The sequence below is a fragment of the Pan troglodytes genome, chromosome 13, assembly GCF_028858775.2.
Source record: "Pan troglodytes isolate AG18354 chromosome 13, NHGRI_mPanTro3-v2.0_pri, whole genome shotgun sequence".
In the NCBI taxonomy this organism is placed as follows: domain Eukaryota; kingdom Metazoa; phylum Chordata; class Mammalia; order Primates; family Hominidae; genus Pan; species Pan troglodytes.
In genome coordinates, this window is record NC_072411.2 from 144375742 (window position 1) to 144396781 (window position 21040).

General features: G+C 45.8%; 1 pseudogene; it reads left to right on the forward strand.

Moving 5' to 3' along the window:
- The window catches only part of LOC107973200 (tubulin beta-8 chain-like), a 126710-nt pseudogene that overhangs the window by 56012 nt on the left and 49658 nt on the right, over positions 1 to 21040 (forward strand).

A 21040-nucleotide genomic window follows, 5' to 3' on the forward strand; every position in this document is an offset into this window, starting at 1 on the left:
TTTCATTTGCTCCACCTGCAGGGCGAATGGTGCTTTCACCTCACATGTGACACTTGGCCCTTTCTGCATTATGGTGGTGACCACTGATGACCGTATACCTGGCCGTCGAGTGACTGGCTGTACTGTCTTACAGGTCAGTGTGGGGCCGGAAACAACTGGGCCAAGGGACACTACACCGAAGGCGCGGAGCTGATGGAGTCAGTGATGGACGTTGTCAGGAGGCTGAGAGCTGTGACTGCCTGCAGGGTTTCCAGCTGACCCACTCCCTGGGTGGGGGGACTGGGTCTGGGATGGGTACCCTTCTCATCAGTAAGATCCGGGAGGAGTACCCAGACAGGATCATAAACACATTGAGCATCCTGCCCTCGCCCAAGGTGTCAGACACCGTGGTGGAGCCCTACAACGCCACCCTCTCAGTCCACCAGCTCATGGAAAACACGGATGAGACCTTCTGTATAGATAACGAAGCGCTATATGACATATGTTCCAAGGCCCTAAAACTGCCCACACCCACCTATGGTGACCTGAACCACCTGGTGTCTGCTACCATGAGTGGGGTCACCATGTGCCTGCGCTTCCCGGGCCAGCGGAATGCTGACCTGCGGAAGCTGGCCGTGAACATGGTTCCGTTTCCCCGGCTGCATTTCTTCATGCCCGGCTTTGCCCCACTGACCAGCCGGGGCAGCCAGCAGTACTGGGCCTTGACTGTGGCTGAGCTCACCCAGCAGATGTTTGATGCTAAGAACATGATGGCTGCCTGTGACCCCCATCACGGCCACTACCTAACGGCGGCTGCCATTTTCAGGGGTCGCATGCCCATGAGGGAGGTGGATGAACAGATGTTCAACATTCAAGATAAGAACAGCAGCTACTTTGCTGACTGGCTCCCCAACAACGTAAAAACAGCCGTCTGTGACATCCCACCCCGGGGGCTAAAAATGTCAGCCACCTTCATTGGGAATAATATGGCCATCCAGGAACTCTTCACATGTGTCTCAGAGCAGTTTACAGCAATGTTCAGGCGCAAGGCCTTCCTCCACTGGTACACAGACGAGGGCATGGATGAGATGGAATTCACCGAGGCCGAGAGCAACATGAACGACCTGGTGCCTGAATATCAGCAATATCAGGATGCCACGGCGGAGGAGGAGGAGGATGAGGAGTGTGCTGAGGAGGAGGTGGCCTAGAACTCTCCTTTTCTAGGTAAAGGGGGGAAGCAGTGTGGATTCTTTCCTGTGTTCTGACAGCCATGTGTCACTATGCGCTTGTTCATTTGTGTCTTCACATCTCCTGCTGCATTTTAAAGCATTTGTATAGTATGCGGTTTTGCCTAATAAAGTGTTCTCACAGCATCTGGTTTCACCTCCATCTTCCATGGGCCCTCTGGCTACTGCTGCCAGATGCACACAGTTGTCCTGCAAGGCGGAAGCTGTCTGGGCTTATCACATGCCCAGGAACAAGCATTCCAGTGGCTCCAGGAGGGCTCAGCATGGGCTGTGGACATGGCAGGCAGGCTTCACGCAAACTTGGGGATGCCCTGGGCCTTGGGCAGCGACGTGGTGGAAAACCTGTTCCTGAAGAAAAGCCTTGGCTTATCCCATGTACCAAACTTCTAGGGGACCAGCTGGCCATGTTTTGGAACTTTGTCCACCAGGGTCGCTGACCCCTTTTAATGTCCCCAAAGTCCCATCTTGGAGTAGGAATGTGGTCAGACAGCTGGCTCTGAACCAGCAATGAAGGGTGTGCAAGTTGGACCCCAGCCACTCCATCACCACGATGGCCTGGGTGTGATTGTGTGGCCTCATTCTCTTAATGAGGTGGGCATGGGATATCTGGCAGGGACTAGGCAGGAATCGAGCCCAGTGTTTGCTAACATGCACTGAACCCTATGTAGAAGGGGATTAGGTCCTGGGGGCTGCAGATGTGGTTGCTGGGCCTGTGACATGCACTGAACCCTATGTAGAACCCTATGCAGCCCCTTGAAACTTCCCAGGATGGCTGGTTTTGGGGGTTTATCACCTTATTTTTCTCCCTCTGGTTTTAGCCACTGTAGGCCAGTTTGTTCACAGATTTTTACCAACTTTGGCTCATTTCATTACCTTATCAGAGGTGGGAATTCTGAGGTCCCTAAGCCAGAGGCTTTCAGGGATGTGGCTCCCTCTGCCGCCCTGGCAGGGAGGGCGCAGGGGTCCCAGGTGGAGCCTCTGACCTAGAGCCTTTGGCTCTAGAGCCTGGAGCCTTACCGCAAGGCTGCCTGTGGGTTTGGCGTCGGGAAACAACCCAGCCTGGAGCCCAGGCTGCTGGTTATCTGGAGACAGCCTCCCCGTAAGATTTCTCTGAGACAAGAAACAATTATGCAAATTATCCTAATTCTGTTTTAAAGAATAGAGAGATTGATTGCAGAGACAAACCATTTAGGCAGGCAATGTAGGTGTTTCCACGGCTAATCTGCCTTCAAAGGAGAGGGATTTTGTTTGTAAACTTCAGACCCAGAAAATTGATTGTTCTGTCAACTTTAGATAATTATCTGTCCTCCCTGAGGCCCTAAGCTTAGCAGAAATGTTCTTTCTCTGAATCAGTACTCAGCTTTGGATCTCTGTTGGGTTCCCTGTGGAGTGCTAAATCAGAGATTCCCCCAAAGCAGTGGATCAGGAGCCTTCCTCCAGCCACAGTGCCCATCCTGCCTGCAGAAGAATGGACAGAGGGATGGGAGGGCTGCAGAGCTGGCACTGTGTCCCTGGAGGGGCTGGTGGGGACTCACTGTTCGGGGGACAGGGGAGGCAGAGTCCACACTCAACTGCTGCGTGGAGATGGGCATGAAGGGCAGGCAGGTCTGGCCTTGGCCTTGCGGTTTGTTTCCATTAAAGACCTTCAAGACCAGAAGGGACCAATAGGGCCGGACTATGCAGGGAGAGAAGAGGTTCTAGGGAACTGAGTTCCGAAGTCTTCGTCTTCTCACTGTGCAATGGGGTTCACCTATAAAGCAGGCTGCTTGTCCTCGGGAGAGCTCATTGTGGAGAAACATCACTGGACAGAGCCCCTCCTTATCTGCATCAGACTCCTCTGGTCTCCCCGGTTGCCTTTTTCTCTGCCCCTAAGGGCACCTGTCCCTGGAGAGGCTCTCAGGACAGTATCCTGGACACCCCCTGCCTGGACACCCCTTGCCTGGCACCCCTCCTCTCCACAATGTCATCAGAGAGCTCCACCTGCCCTTCTAGCCCCCTGGTCCAGCACTGCTGGTCATGAGGTTTGGGCCCTGTGACCTGCCCAGATCCAAGCTGTGGGGAAAGTTTGCTGAGACCAGTTTGGGGAACAGAGGGGCCTTGTTGTACCATTTGTTCTGGGCACAGGGGACCTCCTGCATCATCTATCTCCTCCATGAGATGCTAGTTTCAGGGATTCCTTGGGGACACTGGAGAGCAGGGCTGGCTCAGGCAGGGGCCTGACCATAGTCCAGACAGTGCAGACCCTACCTGAGGTGCCACACGGGCCCTCATCAGTCTTCTCTTCACACAGTGGAGTCACTCCTGTGCCTCCCCTGTCTGCACTCCATTGAGCCGGGAAAGGCCTGCAGTAGCCAATGCCCACATTTGAGTTTCAAATGTGAATATACCCAGGGATTGCAATTTACCAAAAGATGAAGGAAAAGGCCTCTCCCAGTACTTGGTCAACATTATTCTGTGGTATTTTTCAGATGAAATTAGCATTTAAGCCAGTATACTTTTAGTAAAGCAGATTATGCTCCATAATGTGGGTGGGTCTCATCCAATCAGTTGAAGGCCTTAAAGGAAGAAATACTGACCTCCCAGGGGAAGAGGGAATTCTGCCCCTGGACTCAAGCCACTCTTCCTTGGATTCTAGCCTCTGTAATCACACGAGACAATTCTGGACATCTCCTCCTCTCTTTTCTGTTTCTCTGGAAAACCCTGACTAATGCAATTCTTGTTAAGCTGCTTTTAAGAAGTGTGAAGAAAATATTAAAAAGATGTAACTAAGAATTTTGAGTGGACAATCTAATTATTTCACACTGGCTGAGATCTCCCTGATGTTGACATTGCAATGACACTGTGCACTTCTTGGGGCAAGAAAAAGTGCAGTCTCAGTATCCCTCCCACTAAATAGGAAGGCAAATTGCCGTTTCCCGAAAAGTCCAGAATAGTAAGTAGGTTGACGAGTAACTCTTGAAGTTACATAGGACAAATCAGTTGCAACAGAGGATCATAAACCCCTCGTGTATGGAAGGAAAACAAGTTCGTCAATGTGCAAACTGTAAGTCTAAGTTCCTACTTCTGTAAAAAGTAGAGTTTCCTCTTCAAAGACTTTCCTTCCCATCTCATTAGAAATAAATAGTAACTTCTCTTAGAAGCAAAATTTATTCAAAGACCTGTGCTAACATTCTTAAATATCTGCTAGCCCTAATAAAGAAATCAATGTACTTTATGTTCTTAGCTCCCACAATTTAGCCTAAATATTTGCCCTGGCATGCTTATACTAGTCCAAGCAAGCTTTAGGTCATTGCCTGTTCCTCTTCCTTATGTGAAGGTGCTTTTACCTTTCTCAGCATTCCACCAGTTACTTCCTCCTTCCTTTGTTCTCCTCTGCCTTTTCCTCTCTAAAAAAGTTCTAAGTTGCTAGCCAATCGGGACAAATACAGAATGTGAGGTCCCGTTCCAGCCGCTGGAAACTGGACACAGCAGTAGGGTGGATGCATCAGGTTATAAATGACCCTGTCTCCTTTGCTCAGTATACTGTTGTGGCAAAACTGCTGGCGAGTGTACACTTTCTGCAGAAATTAAAAAAAAAAAAAAATGGCCTTGCTGAGGAAATTAAATTTACATTCAAGTGCTATTTCTTTACTGCACTGGGAACAAGCATTTCAAACAATTTCAACCCTGCTGGACCGCATCAAGTGAGGGCCAGGGTGGAAAAGCGGCCGTGCCGAGGTGCCCCGGAAGCAGCCTCCGGAGTGTGCGTCAGAGTTTCTGGCCATTTCAGCTAAGACTTTTCTTCTGACAGACTAGAAGTGAAAAAAAGAATTATTTACTTTGTTGGGAAATGTGACAAAAGGTTAAAATTCTACTAGTTCATAAAATATTTGAAGCTAACTTTGTTTTTATAAATAAAATTGTATTTACAATTTAAGTTTTAGTTCTCATCCTTGCTGTTATAAAAGTTATTCTAAGTTATGTCAGTCTTTGAGGGTAAATGTAGAGTATTTAAAATAGCCTATATTTGGAAAACTGAACAGTGTTTGTTGTCATGATTTTACTTTGTTCTTGACCACATTGGTCCCAGAGAAAGTCAAGGTCTTCACCCACGGATTCAAGATTCTTGTGGCAGCTGCTGAATTCTTTTCCAACAATGCTTGGGCGTCATCAGCGTCATGTTTGTGCACTACCCCAGCCCCAACCACAGACATGGGCAGGAGGAACAGAGCTCTACTGTGTAGCGTCACTGCCAGTAAGAGTCTGGCTCTCCCATGAAGCATTACTCTTCCTCTGCATGTATCTTAGAATTTCAAAAGCCATTTGGCCTCCATTTCTTTAGATTGTGGATAAGATCCATAAACTTGTACTGGGGTCACTGTTCCTCCAGCCTCTTTAGCACGTATCTGCAGTCTCATTTCCAGGCTGTTTCCTCTATGGGCCACTGCCTGCAGAATTCCCAGATGAATCCATTGCCCATTCCCTGTAGCCACATCTCCAAATCCACAGCCGTTCTCAGCAGCTGCCTACACACTCACATCCCAGAGGTCAAGTTGCCACAGCTGGTGTGTGTTTCCAGCCACTAGGCAACCCCAGGTCTTCATCTGAGCACCCAGGGCCAGAAGTCTCACCCTGTCCCCCATACCATCCCTTCCCAGCCAGCCACAGTTTCCTTCCTTCTGTTGCTCACACAGTGCTCTCAGCCCCAGATGCCCTTCCTGACACTTCCTCCCAAGGAAACCCAAGTCCTCCGTCAGGGTCCACCCAAATGTCCACACCCTCTGGTAGCCTGCCCAGCCCCAGAGGCTCCCTTGAGCTCCCTTCCCCCATTAGAGCCTACAGAGGCAGTGCTGCCCAGCAGACATCTCGGCTGGGAGTCAAACAGAGCAAGGCTATTTTGGTCCCTCTCTCCACTCTATGCGACCCTGAAATGTGCCCTGGCCTTAGGAAACATTCAGCTACATCAGAGAACGTGAGTATGCATGTGGTTTGTATAACACAGGCAAGACATGGTTTTTAGATACGTTCAGAATAGATAGTTACAGAGAACAGGTATGTTACATGTGGGAAGGAAGAGACACAAGGGCCAAGAGATACTTAATATGCATGAGGCTCCTGGGCACTAAATGTTCAATTCACAATGTGCCTTTATACAAGAGACACCTAAACATGCAGAACCATGGGGCCTTCGTTCACCACCATTCCTGGTGCCCATTCTGGTCGCATGCATCCTCTGCCCAAGAAACACGTAGAACCCATGGCAGTGTGACAGCTGCTTCTTGGCAACTCCACCATGATCAGGCACACTTGTCCCATGTCTGTCCCATTGAGCCGGTGTGTGTCATAAGCCCTTCAGCTGTGAGCACTCTTGCCCAGACCTCGGCTCTGGTCCTCGTGGTCACACCTGAGGGGGTGAGGTTGACTAGCAGAGAAAGAAGAGAACCGATGAATGTTGACAGCACAGGAATCAGGTCATACGGCCCTCCCATCTCCTTCCCTCAGCTTCTTGCTGTGTTTTACGAATGGATTTTATAAACCTGTGATTCGAGCATCCTCAGTTGCTTCTCGAGCCTTTCCGCTCCATGAACTCTGGGACAGCTTGCCTGGTACTGCAACTGGAGGACATCATTGCATCCAGAGAGCTTCCCACATGACAGTCTGTGAGCAAGGGACTTCGCCTCCCTGGATGGTGGTTTTCTTTTATGTAAAAGATGTGATCGTAGTCTCTATTTCTCAAGGGTGCTGTGAGAAACACACAGAATAAGTCACGTGAAACTGTGTGGCAGGTAGCGGATGCTCAGTAAAGTGAAGCCTGCCCTTCCCGTAGCCTTTCTCTTCCTCCACTGGGTCTAGACTTCACATTGTCCCATGGTTCGAGATCCTTGGTTCATCCCGAGTCTTATCATCATCCCAGAAGCTTGGAGGGAGCTCCTGGGGAAATCCAGCTTCACGGTCCCACACTGATCACTTCCCCTGGGCATGGCCTGGTAAATGCAGCTCAGATCCGCTCCCCAGGCAAGTCAAGGAAGTTGCTGCCCAGAAACCAAGTGAGGACATTTACAAGAACCGGCAGCAGCAGCAGCAGCAGCAGCAGAAGAAGAAGAAGAAGAAGAAGAAGAAACTGGATTTGCTTTTTCACCAGAGGATCCAGATTTCCCTGTGGCCTCGCAAACAAAAAAGAAGGAAGACGGAGCAGCACAGTCATCCCTTTGTGAAAAAGGCATTCAGGTAACTGAGTGACTCAGCAAGCCTGGGTCTTGGGGAAATTACGAATACCTGGTTGAAGGGCAGTCCTCAGGCAGAGCCCCTGAGACCTGTTGAACTCTAGAGTGTGGGAGCAGAGGAGATTCAGGGCCTGCCCAGGGGCAGTGTCCACAGGGGCAGAGTGCCCCCAGGACTCGCCCTGGCTCAGTTAAGGACTCCCCTCAGGATCTGCAGAGGTGCAAGGCAGGGTGCAGCTCTGCCTGGACTGAGCTGGAAATGCAGCCGTGTGGCTGAAGTGGCCACTTCCTGCTTTCTGTAAAGCAGCCACAGGGACCTGTGAACAGGTAAGACCCTTACTCTTGATTACTGAAGAACTAGAACCCAGGCTCCCTTGACCTTCTCTCCGAAAACCCAGATGACACGAGGACCCTCTCCCAGCTGAAGGTGCAGATTCATGCTTTAGAGTGTGGGGAGTCAGCGTGGGGGCACGTGAGTGTTTAGCTTAGGTGTGGGCCTCACAAAAGAGTCAAAACAAGTCAGCCAGGACTCCAGCAGCCTTCATTGTGTGAGAGATGCCAGCACTGTGGCCACAGCCTGACAGCTGCACAGGCCACATAATGTGTGGGGCCGAGTGGAAAACGTGGGTTTTTTTTTGTTGTTGTTGTTCAAAATCATGAGCTTCCAGGGGCGGCAGCAGAACTTTAAACTACTCTGAGGCCCTTCTGAGCACAGGACTTGGTATGACTGCACAGGGATACCCGGCAGGCCAAGTGCAGGGACAGAGCGGTCTGCCCAGAGGCCAGCAGGTCCCCAGTCAGTGTCTGGCACCAGCTCCCTTCATGACCTGGGCTGGCTCAGTTCCACGGGACTCCCAAGGCTGGACGCTTCCCCGGAACATCATCCTCAGGGATTTCCCAACAGGAGCAGCCTCTGGCTTCAGATCTGTCCTTGTTTGACTCATAAATTATCACTCAGACTGAGAAAATTAACACTCAGTGATTCCTGAAAGGGTGCCCAGTGCAATAGATAATTTTCAAAGTGAGTTCATCGGGGGATTTAATAGCCAGGCAATGTCCATTAAAACAGCGACAAACATGGTGAGAAAAGGAAAAGTTCCAACTGGAAACTCATGCTGGCTTGACAGTTGTTCTCAGGGAGCAGAACAGAAGTGGGCATTTTCATTCTGGTTACACCATCAGCGATACCTCCACGGAGCCTCTCAGCTGGTTCCTCCTGGGTCTGGGCCACAGGCCTCCCAGTATTGCCAGTCTCGGAAGACATCTGTGGGCAGGTTCTGTAGAGGGAATCTGAGGCTGTGTGGGATGAGCTGCAGGACCCCATGTGGGGAAAGGCAGGAGGCAGCACCAGCTCCTTCACCAAGACCTGAGGGTACTGTGGCTCATCGGGGGCCATCGAGGACATGGAGACCCTGCACAGTGTTTGAGGAGTCCTGCTACATCAGTTTATTCTGGTTTAGGTGGTTGAGGGGAGACTCAGTGAAGTCTTGGGGGTTCAGGGCTACACTGCCAGCCTCTGGGACAGCAGCCCCAGTGTCCCCCGACCCAGGCCTTGCTCCTCCCTGCTGATGAATGCCCACTCTGCTCCCAGATGCACACCTGTCCTGAAGACACCCGGTTCTCATGCTCTTCTCTGCAGCACCTGAATTGGGCATTCCTGGGTAAAGCAGTTTAAGTTACTTTCACTTTTATCCACCTTGTTTCCGTTATTTCAACCATGCATGTCCCTTGTGTATGTAGGATAAAGGTGTCTAAGAATAAAGGTCCATGATTTAAAGTTTTTTCCTCTTCTTTCCCTGTCCTGACCACCTGATCATAAACTTGTAGAAATAAAGTGGATCTCATGTTGTGTATCTTTCGATGCATCTAGAGAGATGGTTATATTCATATAAATAAACGGGCACATCCAGCACACTATTTCTAGTTGTCGTCTGCTAATAAGTTTACATCTGGTAAATGCCAGTGTTTCATTAAATGGCTGCATTGCACATGAGTCAATCTGTGTGACAAAGAATATGGCAGGTTTTGTACAGCCTTTGTAAAGACATTCTTCAATGCTGCCTTTTAAAATAGAAATGTTAAATCCTGTAACTAATCAACCTATGCCTTGTTAGAGGGCTGACATTTTCAATAATTCCTTTACAAAGGGTAGTGAGATGCGTCAGATCCCCCAGTGGCCCCCAAGTAGGGACAGTGACAGTCAGCAGTTCTTTACGGACCTCTGCTCCATGGCAGGTTCTCCGCCAGCCCTGGCTGCGGGCGGCCGTCATCTAACAAGATGCTTCGGTCCATGGGTGGAGGACGAAGGCCTATGGGCTTGGGGAGCGAGTTCTTTCGTCTCCTACATGACCTTCATCTGCTCGCGTTTCCCACGAAGTGCATCTGGGTTGGAAGGAGATGGTGGTTTCCCACGGAAGTCTGGTCCCTAAGTGACGCCTCTGCTGCCTACATCAGAATCTCCCAGGCTTGCTCCACAATGGTCCCGTCACGTGGTGCAGACTCAGGCGCGGTCTTGTGTGTGCAGAGGCAGGCTTGGTCTTGTGTGCTCTTGATCATGCACCTAGTCACATCTGTTCTACAGTGTTGCATTCTTCTAATTTCCATGCACATCTTTGCATAGGCGTGTTCCCATTGTTCCCATGCCAATAAGTGGTGTGCAAGGTTCCAGAGTGCGCCAGTATTTCTTTAGTCGGTGTCATGCTGTTGGATATTCAGGTTTTTTAACCTAGTGTAAATAACATTCACATTTCTAAAAACCAGAGGAGTGTTTGTGATTAAGATATCATCTTAGTGGATATTAAATTGCTGCATCTGATTTCATTTCTCTTTCCCAAATAGTCAGTTATGTGAGCTAGTCTCATTCTGAAACTGCACACTCCCATCCCAGAGGTAGAAAGCGAGATCTCCTGCCTGCATTTCACAGAGCATGTGATTATGGAGGTGTCCAGTCCCAGCAAACAGACCCTACATTCTTTTCCTTCAGTGACTCAGACGCAATATGTGGACAGTCCCAGACAGTATCGCTCCCTCACGTTCACTAACCTCCAGAGATTAAACATCACCTGATACACAGAACTGTGGGCTCCCCATTTGGCTAAGCATCAGGTGCAGCCAGGTTCTTACCTAGGCGCACTTGACAAGGTGCTGCCAGATGCCACCAGCGCAGACAGTCAGCGAGCCCACCTCATGAGAGGGCACATGAGATCCCCAAATGAGAAAGAACTCTAAGGAGCCAAAATCTGCCAAGATGGGTACATTAAAGCTTGCAACTTTGCACGTGAGTGCACCCTCAGACTCAGCCAGTTTATTCTCCTTTGCAGTCCGTTCTGAAAAGTCCAGCCAGATGATGGCTAAAGAGTAGAGAATGGAAGGTGGAAGGCGGTTGCTGCTTGCAGAAGAGGCACGCTGGCAGCATTGGCAGGGAGGAAGAGACTGGAAACTGAGTAGCAGATCCGAGAAACCAAAATGCTCAGCAAATGAGGGCAGGTGGCATGGAGCTACTTCCCTGGGTCCAAGAGCCTAATTACGTTATTGTTCCATAAGTTCATGGACTGCGGTCATCAGGGAAAATAAAACACTGACTGGGGGGTCGGTCTTTTCTGTTTAGAGGAGGCTCCCTGAAACCTCCCCCTCCCGGGTTCAAGCGATTCTCCTGCCTCAGCCTCCCGAGTAACTGGAACTATAGGCGCCGCCACCACTCCTGGCTAATTTTTTATTTATTATTTTTTTGTAGAGACGGGGTTTCACCGTGTTAGCCAGGATGGTCTCGATCTGCTGACCTCGCGATCCGCCCGCCTCGACCTCCCAAAGTGCTGGGATTACAGGCGTGAGCCACCGCGCCCGGCCTCAGCTGGTTTTTCAAAAGCCATGGCGTGTAATTGTCAGAACAGTGAACTTCGGAGATTCACCGGAGGGGCGAGGCCACAGCTCGACCGCGAGCACCTGAGCATCCTGCACCGCCTGCGACGGCCGTCAGGGGGCGCGATGCCGCCTCACAGAGCCTCAAGAGGCGCCCGGGTTCCGGCACAGACGCCCTGCGGCTCCAGGGGGCGGAGCCGAGCCGCCTCCTCAGGACCTACGCAGGAGACGCCTCCATCCCTACAGGGACACCTGAGAGGACCCAGCCTCCTCCTCCTCAGGACCCACTCGGGAGACGCCGCTGGCTCTATAGGAACACCTGGGGACCGTGGCCAGGGACGACCCAGCCTCCTTCTCCTCAGCTCCTCAGGAACGACTGGGGAAGCTGTGGCTTCATGGTCCCCGAGGCTGCCCGAGGAAAGGTGAGGAAAAAGCTTTCTGTCCCGGCTCAGCGTTGAGGAGGCCGCGCTGCCTCGCGCTCCACTTTCTCAAGTTGTATTTATTTTATTTTACAAAGTGGCCCATCATTAAGTGGCTTTGTTATTCATTATTACAGCATACCTGAGTTGTTTCATTTTTTAATTTTTGACCAATTTGGGTTTGTTTGGGGTGGATCCGGGACAGAGAAGGGAGAAACCCTGAGGGCAACATGGAGAGCCCCAGGGAGACGCGCACCCCACGACTTGCTTTTATTTGCGTTCCAGTGGCTCGTTTTTCTTAGAGTGTTAAAGTACTTGAAAAATATTGAAGAGCAGATGTAGATGTGAGTTTTCACAACCGTATTTTAAGTGTAAATACTGGACTTTGTCTGTTAAAAGGATTTTAGGTACAATAAATTTAAGCGGAGTTTATTTCAGCGAAGGAATGGTTCATGAATCACGCAGGAAGCACCAGAACGGAAATCGGCTTGGGGCTTTGAGCTCTTAGGGTGGCCCCTAAGTGAGGCTCCTCAGTGGCTCCAGCTAGGCGACCGCCTGTTGTGGGAATGGTTCCCTCAGCGTCCCTAGTCATACAGCCAACTGGCTGCTGAGCTTTTTGGCATTGACTGTGGTTGGTTTGTTAATTTTTTTAAGTCAGTTCAAATGCCTCCAAGTTCGGTTTCTGTTTGCTTAGGGAAGGCCTCAGGCTAACCCCCGCCTTATTTGCTTTAACATGTCAAAACCATAATTTATTTTTCATTTTACTTTCCTGGCATTAATAGAAGTAAATTCACATTTGTGTGTTATTCAGAAAGTCGGTTTAATTGGCAACCTATTTGTGATGGTGCATAAAATAATGTTTTTTAATCATTGGCATCTTAGATTAGATGAACTATGTTAACTCTCTTAAGCTTTGTTATTAACCCATAACAAGAGTTAAGTTTCTTTTTTTCTCCTAGGCTTTGACCATTTAAAGTACACTCAGGCATCTCGTAACGATGTTATACTTTCTGAGAAATCTATCCTTAGGTGATTTCATCTTTGTGTGAACACTGTAGAGTGTCCTTATAAAACTTAAATGGTGTAGCCCACTCCACACCTAAGTTACATAGTATAGCCTATTGCTCCCAGGCTACGAACCTGTACAGCATGTCTCTGTACTGAATGCTGCAGTCATTTATAACACCATGGTGATTGTAGATTGTGATCCCAGAATATCTGAGACAGGTCTCAGTCAATTTAGAAAGCTTATTTTGCCAAGATTAAGGACACACCCTTGACACAGCCTCAGGAGGTCCTGACGACATGTGTCCAAGGTGGCCAGGGTAGAGCTTGCTTTTGTACATTTTAGGGATAGATGAGAAGTGTAAGATATACAGTCATTTGGCCCAGTAAGGCGGGACAACTGGAAGCAGGAAGTGGGGGTGCTTCCAGGTCAGAAGTAGGTTGGAGACAAAAGGTTGCATTCTTTTGAATCCTTGATCAGCCTTCCACTGAATACACAATTTAGTCTGGCTCAATGAATCTGCATTTTTACATAAATAATAGGGCAGAGGAAGCAATCAGATATGCATCTGTCTCAGGTGAGGGATGACTTTGAGTGCTGTCTGTCCTTTGTCCAAAAGGAAATTCTTTGTGGGCAAATTGTGAGTGAGGTATGTAGCTTTTTATCTTTGTAGCTATCTTAGTTAGGAATAGAATGAGGGCAGGTTTGCCTGACATAGCTCCCAGCTTGACTTTTCCCTTGGCTTAGTGATTTGGGGGTCCTGAGATTTATTTTCCTTTCATGGTATCAAAACAGAGAAAAGGTAATGCTTTGAGCCATGAGCTTATGACAAGATGGCTAGGAAGGAATTTTTCAGCTCCATTTTTATCTCATGGGACCACCATCATATGTATGCAATGCATGAGTGTAAAATCACATTTATTTAAGTCAGCTTACACTAAGCTATGGACCCAGATGGTCCTGGGGCCTTTTTCCACTGGGAGATCTTTAAGGACCTTTCTTAGCTTTTCTATGCTAATTGGTATATTCATAGTTGCCTTATTTCAGTGCCCATTTTGTTAATGTGTATTTTTACTAGGAAATCACCCATTTTTTTCTAGGTTTCCAGTTTGATGCAATTATTTGACTTTTAATTTCTCCTCTGTTTTTAGTTTTGTACATAATTTTCCTATCTACTTTTGCTCTCTTTTTTCCATCAACAATATTTTTAAAAAATACTTTTTAGCTTTTTTTGAAGAATTGTTATGTTTGACAATTTTTTATGACCTAATCATGACCGTAAATGATTTTTGATTAATTTCAGCTTAATGTCTTTTGTAGGGCACAACTGTTAAAATACAAAATTACAACAAATGTGGGTTTGCAGATCTTAATTGGCTTTTTTTTTGTGGTTCTAGAATCAGGCAGCAGTCCAGACCAAAAATGGTTCAGAATGATCTGCCACACAATATGTGCAGGTTAAATTTATAGCCAGAGAAAAAAAGTGACATACAGAAAACAGAAGTGAGGTACAGAGGTGGCTGGATTGGTTACAGACCTGGTTACAGCCCGGATTTGCCTTCTTGGAACTTGTTTTGAACAGCTGGCTGCCGGCCATTGACTGACACTCGGCTGATGTGATTGGCTGAACCGCCGCTATTTGTTACAATGATACATTCCCAAGTCAGGTTTTCAGTTTGTTTCTATAGTAAATTAGGTTGCGATTCTTCTTCTTCTTCTTCTTCTTCTTCTTCTTCTTCTTCTTCTTCTTCTTCTTCTTCTTCTTCTTTTTTTAGGCGGAGTCTCGCTCTGTCGCCCAGGCTGGAGTGCAGTGGCGCGATCTCAGCTCACAGCAAGCTCCGCCTCCCGGGTTCATGCCATTCTCCTGTCCCGGCCTCCCGAGTAGCTGGGACTGCAGGCTGCCGCCACCAAGTCCCGCTAATTTTTTTGTATTTTTTTTTTTAGTAGAGACTGGGTTTCACCTTGTAAGCCATGATGGTCTCGATTTCCTGACCTCATGAGCCACCCGTCTCGGCCTCCCAAAGTGCCGGGATTACAGGCGTGAGCCACGGTGCCCGGCCGCGACTCTTTACAAGGACTCCTTGGGAGGCTTCTAAAGCCCAAATGTTGTTTGATGTAAGAATTCCTCCCTTTTGGTCAGCCTCTCAATTTTGAGATATTGATCAAAACTTTGGGCATTGGTGTCACTCTTTGTTATCGTTGTAAGTTGAGTTATTAGGACTTATTTGCTTTCAGTGTGGCATTTTCAAGTTTTATTTGGTCTCAGTGCCCTCTGGGCAATAGCAGAACACTGTGTTGTGTAAGGCGGAAATAGAGCAATAGAAAATAACAACTGATTTGTTAATATCAGATTACTTCAAGTTACTTGTTTTGGTAAGAATTAAAGCAGAGGGGACTTCTTTATGCTGACTCAGGTAGACTGGAATCTCTTCAGGGAAAAAGGGAGCTCTTTTGGGATCTATCTACTTCCTTAAAGTTTCAGCTTCGTTGTGTGTCATTCAGCGTGAGTGTCTCCATTCTGGTTTTGCCTGCTCAGTGTGGCCTAATGCAGGAGTTGTGACCAAAACAATGACCTCCCGTAATTTGTTCAACAGTTCTCCCCTTTTGGTTAGGTTCCTACCTAGGTGAGGGTGTGACTAAAAACTTAGGGCATTAGCACTATTCTCAGTAACTATCATTTTAGGTTTCCGGTCTCAACACATCATTTAAGAAGTCAGTAAAGCTTTCTTCTATTGTGACAGCATATTTAATACTGAGAAGGAAAAGAAAATTTTTATCTTGCAAATGTGAGCTTCCTCTAAATTATCAGGTCCAGAGAGGCGTGGGAATGAGGCAGCAGTCACGTCCCATTTCCCGCTTAGCTAAATAATCATATCTTGAAGCCGCTTGCTATGTAGACTAGACTGACTGTCATCAGCTATAGATTAACCTAAGAGTGTCTTTGAATATTTTTTCCAGTGGCAAATATTTGCTTCTGTTGTATCGTAGCTGAAAGAAATGCTGGGAAACAAAATAAAGGCAAGCATTCATTAGAATAAGTGATCCAGTCACAAGGAATCAATTTGAACTTTTTTTTTTTTTCACAAAGTCATACTTTGAAAACATCCAGCCGTAAATTGAAATAGTCTCCAAAATGTGAATTTTTTTCCCTGGTTCTAAGATGACCAGCTTTCTTAGAGAGTGAACTACACCATAAGAAAAATGATACGACCATGTTTACACATATATGTTATCTTAACATAAAACATGTAAAAGGGGCGTTTCTTTGAAAGTATGTATTAGTCTGTATAATTTACTTTGCAGTATCATGAATGCTCTTATTTTTAAAAGTAGGAGTAGTTACTGCCAATTATTAATTTTTAGGTGAAATAATTTAGCAGATATCTGAAAAAATTACAATTTTTAAATAGAGGTTTTATTTTAAATTAGTTTTAGATTCATACAGAAATTGGGAAGAAAATGCAGATTTCCCGTGTAGACGCAACCTAGTTTCCCCTCTTTTTAACATATCAACATGTATCAGATAGGTTTAACATCTTTTTTTTTTTTTTTTTTTCAGACAGAGTCTCAACCAGGCTGGAGTGCAGTGGCGTGATCTCGGCTCACTGCAACCTCCGCCTCCCAGGTTCAAGCAATTCTCCTGCCTCAGCCTACTGAGTAGCTGGTTTTACAGGCGCCTGCCATCACGCCCGGCTAATTTTTGTATTTTTAGTAGAGATGAGGTTTCACCACGTTGGCCAGGCTGGTCTTGAACTCCTGATCTTAGGTGATCCGCCCGCCTCAGCCTCCCAAAGTGCTGGGATTACAGGCATGAGCCACCACTCCTGACCAACATCTTATATCATTTCTTGTCATAGTTAATGACTGGATATTACTATATTATTAAATAAGCTCACATCTTATTTGGTTTCCCTTAGTTCTGCCTTTTTCTCTCCCAGGATCCTATCTAGGATCCCATAGGACATTTAGTCATCATGTCAGGCTGTTCTTGGCTGTGGCAGTCTCTCAGACTTTACTTCTGAGGACCTGGAACAGTGTTAGGAGGATTGGTCAGGTATTGTGTAGAATGTCCTCCATTGTGGTTTACTTGGGGTTTTTCTCGTAATCAGCCTGGGTTTAGGGGTTTGGGGGAAGCAGAGCAGATGTGTAGTGTGTCCGCAAAAAGAGTCAAAGACCATAAAATATTTGAAGAGATGTATTCTGAGCCAAATATGAGTGACCATGGCCCATGACACAGCCCTCAGGAGACCCTGAGAACATGTGCCCAAGGTCGTTGGGGTGCAGGTTGGTTCTATACATTTTAGGGAGATAGGAGACATCAATCAAGTGTATTTAAGATATATATTGGTTCGGTCCAGAAAGGTGGGACAACCCAAAGGATTAGGGTTGGGTGGGGCTTCCAGGTTATAGGTACATTTAAAATTTTTCTCATTGGCAGTTTGTTGAAAGACTTACTATCAATAGAAAGGAGTGTCTGGGTTATGATAAGGGGTTATGGAGACCAAGGTTTTATCATGGAGATGAAGCTTCCAGGTAGCAGGCTTCAGAGAGAATAGATTGTAAATGTTTCTTATCAGATTTAAGGTCGTGTTGATGTTAAATGCTGATTGGCTTTTCCTGAATTCCAAAAGGGAGGAGGGCATACTGAGGCATGTCTGACCACCTCTTTCCCATCATAGCCTGAACCAGTCTTCCAGGTTAACTTTGGTGTCCCCTGGTGGAGAGGTGGTTGTGGGAAAGATCTTTGAATTTTATTTTTGGTTTGCAAGTGCTAGTCTAGTCACTTCATGCTCTCAAGATGTGTTATCACCATTAATGTTAACTTTTATCACTTGGTTGAGGCAGTGTTTTCAGGTTTTTCACTGTGAAGTTACTTTTTTCCCATGTCTATATTGTATGTATGCTTTTGGAGGAAGTCATCATGCAGAGCTCATACTTAAGGAGTGGGGAGTTAGCCCCACCTCCTTGATGGCTGAGTGTCTATATCAGGTATTTGGAATTCTTCTGTATAAGAGATTTCTATTCAGCCCATTTGCATATCTGTTTAATCATTTATTTATACCAGTATGGATCCACAGATAGTTACTTTAATCTTTTGGTTGTTATCTAATTCTATAGTATTTTGTTGCTCTTTGTTCATACCTGTGGCCATTGGTAGCTCTTTCCACTGGCTCCTTTTACATAATTTCATGTTTTTTTAATAATTTATTTCTGTTACTTCAAAAGTACCCTGGCTCATATATTTTCTGTCCCAGTCCTAGTTTCAGCTATTTCTTCTAATAGCCCTGATTTCTTTTGTTAGAGAATGGTATGAAAAACTTACATCTGGACACTAAATGTGGTCATTGCATCATGACACTTACAGCTGACAGTGCAAAGAAATATATGTGTGTCTTCTAACTTATATGTACCCACTTAATTATAAAGGTTTCTATGTGGAACCATCTGTGTATATGTTAAGCTAAATGTGAGTTTATACTTATGTTGTATATATATATTCTGACTCATTATGACAGAGATCATTCTAGGCTTCCCTATTTTTTATCTGTAACTTCTCACTGTAATAGTGAGGAACCTGGCTCCTACTATCTATCTGCCATTTATTTCATCCCTTGTACCATTGGGAACAAGGAATTCATTCTTGATCAAGATTCCAGGTTGGGACTTAATAAGAAATATATGTTTGGTCTGTGTCTGCAGTTCCTGGTACAGAGCTCCTAAAACTATTACAATTTCCTGAACAGTAGGAGCATCTTGTGTTCTAATATTTGGTCTTTGGCCCTGGTTCCTGATGCAGAGTTCCTAAATCTCTTGGAATCTCCTGGATAATAGGAATGGCTTCTGTTCTAATAAGGACACTCTGTGAGTTCCTGGATGGTTTCAGGATGGGGATGGTCACCAGGAAGACCAAGCCATGATAAGAAGGTTGTAACTTTTAGCTTAACATGCAATCCTTTGAGGGTGTGAAGGGACTGGAAATTGAGTTAATAATCTGTCATGTCTACATGATGAAGCTTCCATAAAAATTCCTAAAATATGGAATTTGGAAAGTTCCAGATCAAGGCTGACAGATTTGATGTCTAGTGAGGGCTCATCTATCATAGATAGTGCCTTCTAGCATGTCGTGACATGGCAGAATGGGGAAACGGGCTCCTAGACGCTTTTATAAGGGCACTGGTTTCATTCATGAGGACAGCACCCTCATGATCCGATCACCTCTCGGTTACCTCTGAATACCATCCCTTTGGGGATTACATTTCAAAATAGGAATTTGGGGTGGGGGTGTACACACATTGAGACCATAATAACTGGTAAACATAAGTAAGTATTTCCTAGTTCCATAAGCCATCATAGCAAATTGTCAAACCTGAAGAGGGGGTGTAGGAATGCCTAGTTTCTAGCCAAGTTATATAGAAGTTTGGGTAAACTGGGGATTCATTACTTGTGATTGGCATCTGAGGTTGTGAACAGTCTGGTGTTACTAAGCCCTTAACCTGTAGGGTGTATACTAACTCCAGGTAATCAGTGTCACAGTTGAATTACAGGATACCCAATTGTTTTCCAGAGAGTTGGAAAATTGGTTGGTGTGGGAAACACCCACCCCCCCACACAATTTGCTGTTAAAAGTGGAATGTTGATAGTATAGAGGAAAATCATGGTTATTTTTCTTTTTACAGATATAGTGGTTTCAAAATTAACTATTATCCCTATGGGAAATAACTTTATAAAATAGAGTCCACTGTTCATGTATATAGTACATTTTGTTTTTAGTCTATGGATTCTACTCATTTCCAGCTCAGCACCTTTGGCCCACCACTTGCAACATACATTGGTAATACAGTTAGATTCTTGGTTGCACTCTGTATTTTGTCCTTAGATACTTCCACATCCTAAATAATTTAATTTGTGTAGATTGTGATTTGTTCTTTGTGCATTAAAATTCTGTGGGTTTTATCAAATGCATACTGTCAGATATCCACTACTGAAGTAGCATACAGAATACTTCAAATCCCCACCCCAGACAGTCACTGATCTGACTATCATCTCTTTGGTTGTGCTTTTTCCAGAATGTCATATGAATGGAGTCATATAATGTATAGCATCTTCATACTGCCACCCTTTACTTAGCAACATAAATGCAAGATTCATTCATTTCTTTTCATGGATTGACAGTTCATTCCTTTCTGTTGGTGAATGGCATTCCATTGCATGGTTGTACTTCAAATTGATTATGCATTCAGCTATTGAAGAATGTTCTGATTACTTCAAGTTTTGGCCATGATGAGTAGAGTGGCTCGTATATAATTACATGCTAGTTTTTGTTTGAACATAATTTTTCAAAGCAGCTGTCTAAACATACACAATTTAGGGGTGCATTTGTTGGATTGTAAGGTAAGACTTGTTTATCTTTGGGAAAAACTGTCAAACTGTTTCCCAAAGTGGCTGTACCCATTCATGCATTCTGCCAGTAATGAATGGCCGTACCTATTGTTCTTCAACCTCCAATTGTTACTGTTGAGCTTTTTTAAGAGTCCCACAGTTGTACTAGGTGTGCAGTGATATCTCAGCATTATTTTAATTTCCAGTCTCCTAATGAGATATATTGAGCGTCCTTTTGTGTGATTATGTGCTATCTGTATATTTTCTTTTTTTTCTTTTTTCTTTTTTTTTTATTGAGATAGAGTCTCGTTCTGTCACTCAGGCTGGAGTGCAGTGGCGTGATCTTGGCTCACTGCAACCTCCACCTCCGATGTTCAAGCAATTCTCTTGCATCAGCCTCCCAAGTAGCTGGGATTACAGGCACCCACCACCATGCCTGGCTAATTTGTTTGTATTTTTAGTAGAGAGAGGGTATCACTGTGTTGGCCAGGCTGATCTCAAATTCCTGACCTCAGGTGACTCACCCGCCTCAGCCTCCCAAAGTGCTGGGGTTATAGGCATGAGCCACCACACCTGGCCTGCTATCTATGCATTTTATTTGGCTGGATGTCTGTTCAGATATTTACCCAGTTTTATTTGGGTTTTTAGTTTTCTTAGTGTTTGTTTGAAGAGTTGTTTGTGTATTTTCAATACAGTTTTTAAAATCACGTTTGTATTTTGTAAATATCTTCTCACAGTGTGTCTTGTCTTTTTGTTCTCTGAATAGGGTTTTTCATAGTAGAAAATTTAGTTTTATAAAGTCTGTTCTCAGTATTTTCACGAATTGGCACTTGATGCTGTGTGTTAAAACTCAACACAAAATCCAATGTCTCTTAGGTTTTCTTTTAGATTATTTATAGTTTTGCATTTCAAGTTGTAGTCTCTGGACTATTTTGAGTAGGTTTTTGTGTT